The sequence below is a fragment of the Mesocricetus auratus genome, unplaced genomic scaffold (assembly GCF_017639785.1).
Source record: "Mesocricetus auratus isolate SY011 unplaced genomic scaffold, BCM_Maur_2.0 Super-Scaffold_100029, whole genome shotgun sequence".
Lineage (NCBI taxonomy): Eukaryota > Metazoa > Chordata > Mammalia > Rodentia > Cricetidae > Mesocricetus > Mesocricetus auratus.
In genome coordinates, this window is record NW_024429210.1 from 13,650,462 (window position 1) to 13,660,218 (window position 9,757).

The 9,757-nt window shown below is 42.6% G+C and overlaps 1 pseudogene; it reads right to left on the minus strand.

The window, feature by feature from the left end:
• Positions 1 to 754: 754 nt before the first annotated feature.
• LOC121134725 lies at positions 755 to 877 on the minus strand (annotated as a pseudogene).
• Positions 878 to 9,757: the final 8,880 nt, after the last annotated feature.

Genomic DNA, 9,757 nt, shown 5'->3' on the forward strand with positions numbered 1-9,757 from the left:
CAGAGTATGTGGTTGATGCCCTAGTCCTGAGGCACTCCTTTCTGGGTTCAAGTTGTTTTCAAGGAAGTTACAAGAGTGTTTGGTCAATAAGAAGTCAGGCAAAGTGCCGGGCGTTGGTGGCGCACGCCTTTAATCCCAGCACTCGGGAGGCAGAGGCAGGTGGATCTCTGTGAGTTCGAGGCCAGCCTGGTCTACAAAGCGAGTTCCAGGACAGCCTCCAAGACAATACAGAGAAACCCAGTCTTGAAAAACCAAAAAAAAAAAAAAAAGTCAGGCAAAGTAAGACTATCAGTACATAATGGAAGCTGTGGATAAAAGGTCTCTTGAGTTATCTTGGTTCTGTAAACTCACTTTGACCCTATGTGAGATTGAGATTGTTGGCTGCGGGTCATTTAAGGGTGCCATTTTACCTCTGCCTGTTTGCTCATCTGTAAACAGGGTTGTAATACAATAACTGCTCTGTAGGCTTACCATGAGACCTGAGCAAGATCCATAAGGAACATGCTTGGCACATAGAATGGGCTGAAAAAAATGCTAACATGTTCCCAAGCCATTTGTATTCACTTGAGAGGCTTAGGCAGGATTGCCATGTGTTGAGGGCAGATGGGTGCTACCCAGTGAGTTTGAGACCATCATGGGTTACATAGTGAGACCCGGTCTCAAACTGTCTATTCCCCCAAATTTCTACACGTAACAATAGATAGTTGCTCTGCTGTACTCTGTATTTCACGTTTTCTTTTAATTTTATTTAACAGGAGAGAGTTTGGATACAGTTGCTCACTATAACAATTGCACAGTCGAGTTTTCCACATTTGGAGAAGTCACAGGTGGGAAAACCACCTTCACCATGATGGTCTCTCCCCTCTCAGGTAAGTACTCAACGTTTCTTCAGTAGAGATATGTTTCATGTTCTTAGCCAGAGGCTTTTAGATGACAGATATGCTTCTGTTTTGCCTTACACTAATAAGCCAAAATGTAGATGTTATGTTGTAGATTCAACTCCATTGCTGAGGCAGTATCCTGAGGCCATGGCTGAGAAACAAGATGGCAGGGCCTAAGTGACTGAAATCAGCAGACAATCCAAGACAAGCTGCTACATTTGATAAAGTAGCTGATATTGGTTGTTATGGGTATGTATTAGGAAAAACAGGAAAATAAGGATAAAATCCATTAACAACAGAGTACTTTGGTTTGTTTCATATCGGAAGAGCTGCTTTTTTTTTTTTTTTTTTGAGACAGGGTCTTATTGTTCTAGGTATTCAAACATTGTCCTAGGTTTATAAATCAAACATTTTAATTACAGCAAATGACAAGGAAACTTATTTTAAAATAATTCTTACCTATTGTGTGAGCCCAAGTCTGTCATCTCACCACTTGGGAGGTGGAGGCAGGTGGCCCAGGAGTTGAAGGCCACACTTACCTACATAGAGAGCTGGGGGACCGTGTGTACTACATAAAGCTGTTTCTGGTCCAGTTGTGGTCTCAGCACAGAGGGTTACCAAGTTTGAAGCCACAGCGAGCTACATAGTGAATTCATACTGTCTATGCTACAGTGTTAGATTGTGTCTCTAAATAAAGTAAAATAGAATAAAATGACAAAGTAAAAATCTTGGGTGAATATTTGATACCACAGTATGTAGAACATCTTCAGTGTTTTTCGAAGTTAATAGACATTTTGTTTTTATAGTTGTCAATGCTGAAAATGCTGTATTCCATAATAATAGAGAGAAAAACACCAGAAGCATGTTTAGGACCATTTCATAACCTGTTGGAAGTTCTGATCCCAAGCCAGATCAAACTTACTTTAATAACTTTTTAAAAACATGAAACTCAAGTTATCAACTCAAACATCAAAATAAAAATGTTTTTAAGCAGAGTTTCGTGTAACCCAGGTGGCCTCAAACTCATTAAGTATCAGAAAGCGACCTTTAATTACTGATCTTCCTGCCTCCACCTTTCAAACAGACTGGAGTTACAGATATGTGCCACTAGTCTAGCTGAAAAGTCATTCTTTTTTTGTTTTTAATTTTTTTTTTTTTTGGTTTTATGAGACAGGGTTTCTCTGTATTGTTTTGGAGGATGTTGGTCCAGCCTGGCCTCGAACTCACAGAAATCCGCCTGCCTCTGCCTCCTGAGTGCTGGGATTAAAGGCATGCGCCACCACTGCCCCGCTGAAAAGTCATTCTTAAACACCAAACATTCCAGCATGATACATTCCAAATATATGCTAACTCGACACTTACATGCTGAGTCCTTGTTTCTATTGTGTTTCTATAAAGACAGCAAACCTCACTCATACAATTAAAATACCACATTTTTTTTTTGTTTTTTGAGACAGGGTTTCTCTGTATTGCTTTGGAGGTTGTCCTGGACTCTCTGTAGACCAGGCTGGCCTCGTAGCTCACAGAGATCCTCCTGCCTCTGCCTCCCAAGTGCTGGGATTAAAGACCACCAGCACCGACCATAAAATACCACAATTTATAAGACACAATTATCTCAAATCAGAGACAGTTTCAACTGCAGACATTGGCTTGGCATGATGTGACAGCACATGTCAGTGAAACTTGTACATGTGTGTTCCAGGTACAAGGCTGCAATGAGCTCATGTGATCTAATGCTGGTGAGTACCTCCAGAAATATATCACAGTCTTTATGAGTTTGTTTGGATTAATTTTAAGTAGTTGCATGGTCAGAAACCTTTTACTGTTGCCAGATTTATGTGACCTATACCTTGAGTTATGTGGGACTGAGACCCACAGTGCAAGTTGTGTACAGAGAGAAATGTGACACGTTCTTAAGCCAGGGAGTGGTGTCATGGAGGCTGGGTGTAAGGTAGCAGGGAAAGCTCCCGTCAGAAGTCAGCGCAATGAAACAGAGTGAGCCACAGACATGAAGTCAAAGTCAAATAGAAGGAAGATAAGAAAGACTCTAAAGAGAAGTTGTCCTCCTTGGTGACCAAATGGATTTAGAGATTTAGGGATAGGAACTGAACAGTAGTCCAAGGATTCTAACCTGAAATGCTCTGATACAGCATATGATTACCTCAAAAATTATAATTCAGAGGGTGGCATCACCCCAATTCTGCCATCAGTCTTGTCTGTAACTTCTCCTGTCCAACAAAGAGGGCATATACAACCATTGTAACATAAACTGAAGGGGAGGGACAGTCCCTAAGGTAAGACACAACTCTGAGGAAGCTGCCCCACTCACCTGTGTTAAAGGAACTGAAACATCAGGTTAGTGACATCCCGGAGAAATGAAATTTGAGTACATGAGAACTCCTAAAGGCAGTCATAAACCATCCTGAAACTTCTGTCTTTTCAGTCTCTGTGTTTATAGTAGGTAAGTCATAGAGGATCAAGCCAGTTTTATGTATATAGCTCTGCTTACAAGTATGGCACAGGGCATTACCCTGATTTCTAAAACAGGAATAACAAACTGAAGTTTCTGAAATATGAGATCCAGTCATTTCTTTAGACTTACAATTAGTGTTTTTTCAGAACTGGTGGTAATAAAGTCAAATGATGTCTCTGGTATTCGTCAATAGAAGAGAATTGAATTTGAAGGTTGGAAATAACTCTAGATCACATAGTCATTTCGTTTGTCTCCCTCTACCCACTCCCTGCACAGAATCTTGCTATGTAACTAGCCTCAAACTCACTGTGGCCCAAGCTAGTCTTGAACTTGTGGTGCAGGATGTGCCTCGCTCTGTTCAGTCCAGCTCTTACTTCACATATCACAGGTCCATGGGCAGGAGTGTGGGAGTCCACAAGAACCTGAAGAAAAGGATGTCGGATATTTACTGGGGACACTCATGAATAGCAATAAGGGTAGAGAGCCTCTGTCTTCTGCCCTGGAGGCACAGGAATCGTCCATCAGCTCTCTGACACCACACAACTTATCGAGCACACCTCTTCGGTCCCCCCGTAGCACCTCAGACCATACCCAGAAGGTACTGGTTACCCAAAAGCTATTGGCTGAATGAGTTCCCATAACACACACCTTAGAAGCTTTGTCTATATCTGTTCTGTTCAGAGACCAGAGAGGGTATTAGGTTCCCTAGAACTGGAGTTTCTGGTGGTTGTGTGGGTGCTGGGAACCAAACCTGGTTCTCTGAAGAAGAGTAAGCATTTTTGGCTGCTAAACCATCTCTCAGACCTCAGTGCCATATTTCTGTAAGTTTGCAGAACCGACAACTTAAAACCATTTTATTATCTTTATTTGTTTTGCAGGGATGAGAGGTGGTGTACACAGAGTGTTCATGTGGAGGTCGGAAGACAACTCTGGGGGTGTGCTCCTTCCTTGCAGACAACTCTGGGGGTGTGCTCCTTCCTTGCAGACAACTCTGGGGGTGTGTTCCTTCCTTGCAGACAACTCTGGGGGTGTGCTCCTTCCTTGCACAGTTTAGGTCTCAGGCATGGGACTCAGGTCTTCAGGCTTAGCCTCATGCTGTTACCCACTGAACCGTCTCAGTGACCCAAACAGGTGTTTTTTTCAGGAGCATTTTCCTGTCCAGATGACTAGTAGTGCCATTTGGATTAACTCTTAAGAGAGGAAACAGACTAGTTTGGTGGCTTTTGCCTCTAATTTCAGCCTGAATGAGGCAGAGGCAGGTGTATCACTACAAACTCAAGCCAGCCTGATCTGTATGTTGAGATCCAGGTAAGCCAAGACTATATAACAAGACCCTTTCTAAAAAAGAAATAAAAGGGGTGGGGTGGAGTGGCGGAAGTTAGTAGCACTTGCTACTTTTCAAGAATCTGGGTCCGATTCCTAGCACCCACATGGTGGCTCACGTCTGTAACTCTGGTTCCAGGGGATCTGACGTCCCCTTCTGACTTCCTTGGTTATCAGACACACAATTGTTGCATAGACATACATACATTCAGACAAAACAGTCATACATATAAGATAAAAAATAAAAAGACAAAAATTATAATAGTATGTCTTCCTTTTTGAAATCTTACAAAATGTGCAATGTCCTGTTTCCACCCAGGCCCACAGATACAACTCAGATACCAGATTCCAACCAAATATTAAAGCAGAGAAAATGAGTCAACCTTGTTCCCATTCCCATGTGATTATTTCTAAGAGTAATAGTTTAAGATTATTCTAACATAGTTTTCACTTGCATAATCATGAATCTAGTAGTGTATACATATTTTTTCCTACATGGTACTTTACGTTTTATACTTGCTGTTGTGCTACAGAGCTCGAAAAGGGAAGTTGGGTGGAGGGTAGCTCTTCTAGGAAACGGAAAATATTCTGACACTGGAATTCCTCTTGGGTCAAAGATTTTGAATGACCACTAAGTGAAAAGATTGGAAGAATGGAAAATCATGAACTGGATGGAGATTGGGCTTTCTAAATTATTGTCTAAAATTGAAAGGGTTTGTGTTTAGATATCTAATGTAACTAAAATCGAAGTCATGTATAGCTTTCATATAAAAATCTATTTTTTTCATATTCTAGATAGTATTTTCATAGTAAACATATTTATTTATTCAAGTCAATGAATGTCTCATTGTGTGTTTCAGGCTGACCTCAAAATTACAATCCTGCCTCCTAAGTACTGGAAATACTCATGTGTATCAGTGACTAGGTGTACCTTTAGTGTTATTTAGTGCTAGACTGAATGAAACCAAACAGCAAAATCAAGCAGAGTGGCTCCTTTGTCTCGCTCTGTTTCCTGACGACAGATGCTGTGACCAGCTGCCCTGGTACCCTCGCTGCCATGATGGACCTTAACCTCAAAGTGTGGGGCAGGGTAGGTCCTTCATTCCTTAAGCTGGTGTTCAGTCATTTTGTCGTGGCCATGAAAATAATGCAGGTTGAGTTCTTTAAAGGTAACTATGGCATGAGGTGGCTCTCATGGATGGGCTTGGGACCCTTTGGGAAGGGCTTGAGCCTAAAGGGTGGCTTCTCTTAGGCCACTCTGCCCATGATGGCTGCAGCATCGTAGTCCTCCACAGAGCCAGTCCCCAGCATGGGAGAAAACAACTTCTTGTCCTTTTTAATGTCCTATTCTCAAATACTCTGTTATAACAGCATAAACTAAGAGCCATCTGAAGATCACTAGTTAAAAATAAAGCTAACTGGCTTTAATGTCCTATTCTCAAATACTCTGTTATAACAGCATAAACTAAGAGCCATCTGAAGATCACTAGTTAAAAATAAAGCTAACTGGCTTTAATGTCCTATTCTCAAATACTCTGTTATAACAGCATAAACTAAGAGCCATCTGAAGATCACTAGTTAAAAATAAAGCTAACTGGCTTGAGACTTCAGAGCAGAAAAGATCTGGGAGGAGTCTGAGGGTTTTTACATTTACATTTAATGTATTCTTTTGCATGCATGTATGTGTCATGGTATGTGTGTGGGGGACAGATAACAGCCTTTGGGCTGGATCTTCAGTGGTCTAGCTAATAGCCCAGAGCAGGTAATTTACTGAGACCCTGAACTCCCAGGACATGGTCTCCTCTAAAACATATATTTCTTTAAACTGGTCATTAAACTCTTTCTTTTTTAGCTTTTTGTTTGTTTTTCAAGACAAGGTTTCTCTGTGTATCCCTGGCTGTCCTGAAACTCACTGTGTTAGACCAGGCTGGCCCTAAATTTGGAGATCTGCCTGCCTCTGCCTCCTGAGTGCTGGGATTAAAGGTGTGTGCCACCATACCCCGCTGTCTATCTTTTTTTAAAGGCAGACTCTCAGTACAAGCTGGTGCAGACTTGCTATGTGGCTGAGGTTGGCCTGAACCCCAGGTCCCCATACTTCTGTATCCCAGGGCTGAGACTGTAGGCACTCACCGCACGTGACAAATTCTATCTATAGTAAGACAGATCCAGGTGGTGAGCAACATCTATTTTTCCAGCACTTGGGAGACTGAAGCAGGAGAATTGCTATGAGTTCAAGGCCAGCCTGGGCTGCACAGTATTCCAGGCCAGTCTTAGCTCCAGAGTGAGACCCAGTGTCAACAAAATAAAACAAAGCAAAGCCAAACAAAGCAATGCCAACAATAGGGGCAGAATCTAAATTTTCACTTCCTATATTATGCTTCACAGTTGCTATACACCTGCTCTTGCCCAAGACTGCTGATAGATTTGAATATAAACATAGTTCCTATGTCACGATGGAAGTTTACAACTTTGACCAAGCCTTTTGACAGAGTGGAGGAAATAAAAGTCAACCAAACAGGAAGTAGCCCAGCACAGCAGCCCAGAACTGCAGGAAACACTCAGGCCCGGTGTAAGAACTGTGTAGAGAACACATAAGAACCAAACAGAATACTCAAAGCTGAAATCTTAAATGTTTGAACATGTAAAGGGATCACGGGAGTGAGGAGAAATACAGAAGTACAGGGAGAAGGGCGGTCTTTTCCCAGAGGGACTATTTCACAGGCCGAGGACGTAGTCGGCAGAGGTCGTGGTAAAGGCAATTTAAAAATATTTCTGCAACTTCCTTGACCATTCTCCCTTGAAGTGGAGACTTATAGCTTCCTTCTTTGAAGTTGGGCTTAAACATATCGACTAGTTGACCAGTTGGAGTATGGCAGAAGCCATGCTATGCACAGTTCAGGCTAGATTATAATTCCCCAGCAGCCTGTGTCAGTGACAGTGGGAGTGAAGACGCAGCCTGACACCTACAGCAGCCTGAGGAGTTTGTTTAATCTCTAGGGGTTTCTACTGAGGTCAAGTCAGATTCTTGGCTTTAACACAGAAAATAAGGAGAATCTAACGTGAAGCAGGGTCGGAATTTATTAAAAGACATTTAAATTTATTTGCTTATTGAGATAGGGTCTCACTCTGTGGCACTGGCTGGTCAGGAACTTACTATGGAAATCTAGGTGGCACCGAACACACCAACTTCTGCCCTCAGATGCTGGGCTTAAAAGCAAGTGCCACCAAAAAGACATTTTGAATATAGATTTTATGCATCAGGGATAAAAGGAAGAAGGCACTCTAGAAGAAAATGAGACACCAAGAGCATAGTATGGGCATCTCTAAGAAGTTCACAATAGTGCCATCCTGTTTGAAACTATTATCTTCATTAAATATTTAAAATCGTACTTTATGTGTACAAATACAATTTATATGCTACATGACACTATTCTAGAATGATTCAATATAGTTTTAAACAGAAGAAAAAAAGTACATTTTTTTCAGGTTACAGAACCCCTCCCCTCAGAACAAAATTTCTAAATTTGCTTTTTCTAAATTGACCAATTTGCCAGATGTATCGTGACTAGTCATGTCTGCTTCCTACTTCACTAGTGGTCAATGGCGTTAAAGAGAACCCGGCCTTGACAGCCGCGCCCCAAAGGAAAGGCAGGCTGCATCGTTTTAGAATGAAGAAATGACTCTTGCTGCTTCAGTACCCAGAGAGTTGAACGCATATTTTCAAACTGTTATCTTTAAAGGACTGCCAGATAAGCTGGAGGAGATCAGAGGGTTGTTCCTGAGACTTGACAGGATTGCTTGCAGTTGAGAGGTGACAGCCTAGAACACAGGAAGGCGGGGCAGTGAGTAGCTTCACTGTCATCAAAGCCTTGGCTAAGATTCTCAAAAAATGTCTGTGGGGGGACTGAGGCTTGACCCAAGTTCACCTACATCCATGCCTTAAGCCTCGTTTGTTACTATTGTAGCATAAACTACCTGCACACAAAGGGGTAGTATCTCCATGTGCTGCAAGTCTTGCTTCTTAGCTGACAAGAGGCTTCAACCCAACTCCAGGATGAGGGTCTCCTTTCCCTTCCCACATTACCATGATTTTCCTGTCTCTCTTTTCTGCTTCATCTGGACCCTGCCTTGGAGCCTCGAGCCTGTGTGAGAAGTATCACTACCTGTTTCAGCCGTGTGTGAGGAAGCAGAGCTAGCCCATGTGGAAAGTGTCACGTGTGGAGGAGAGAGGCTCGCCGTAGCAGCCGCTTTGTGAGTGCTTCCGTTCCATGCGGTGACACGTCTGACCACATGACAAACCCTGCTACGTTGGCTGTAAACTGCCCCACCAGGCTCATGTGCTTGGACCTTTGGTCCAGGACTGGTGGAGCTGTTTTAGGAGGCTGTGGAACATTTGGGCGGTGGGGCCTGTGTGGAAGAGGTGGGCCTGGGGAGGGCGGAGCTGGAGAGTGGGAGCTTGGTCTTGCTTCGCCCCCTCTTTCTGCTCCTGTCACCTTAAAAAGTGAGGAAGTAACAAGTGACAGACTCTAGCTGCTCCTCCAGCCGCTGCGCCTCTGCTGCCGGGATGAACTCTATACCCCTAGACCACCAGCCAGAATAAATCCTTCATCCCAACAAGAAAGGCAATTAATACAGATCCCAAGCCCAATGATCCACTGGGGCTCTTCCTGAATTCCTGACCCACTAAAGGCGTATCACATGATGGCTGTTGTTGTTTTAAGCCAATGAGCTGTAGGGTAATTTGTTGTGCAGCAATAGAGATCTAGAACAATAGGAGAGGTGGTTTAAATCCTGTTGTTCTTTAGCAAGTAGGGAAAGAACCTAAGGGCTCATTAGACGTCATTATAATAATTGCTATAGCAAGCAAGGCAAACTGGTAGTTTCCAGTCAGAGGCCCTATTTCGATAATGAAAGCAAATAATTAATTGATGTTGCCATGTAACTCCGAAGGAAAGTCTTTGTTCTAGAAAAATGACAGATGAATGTTTGCATAGTGTGTCATACTTCTCAAGGGGGAGTCGTATAGATAATTCTCTTTCTGTCATATTGTCTTCCTTTTTTGTATTATCAACAAAGTGTG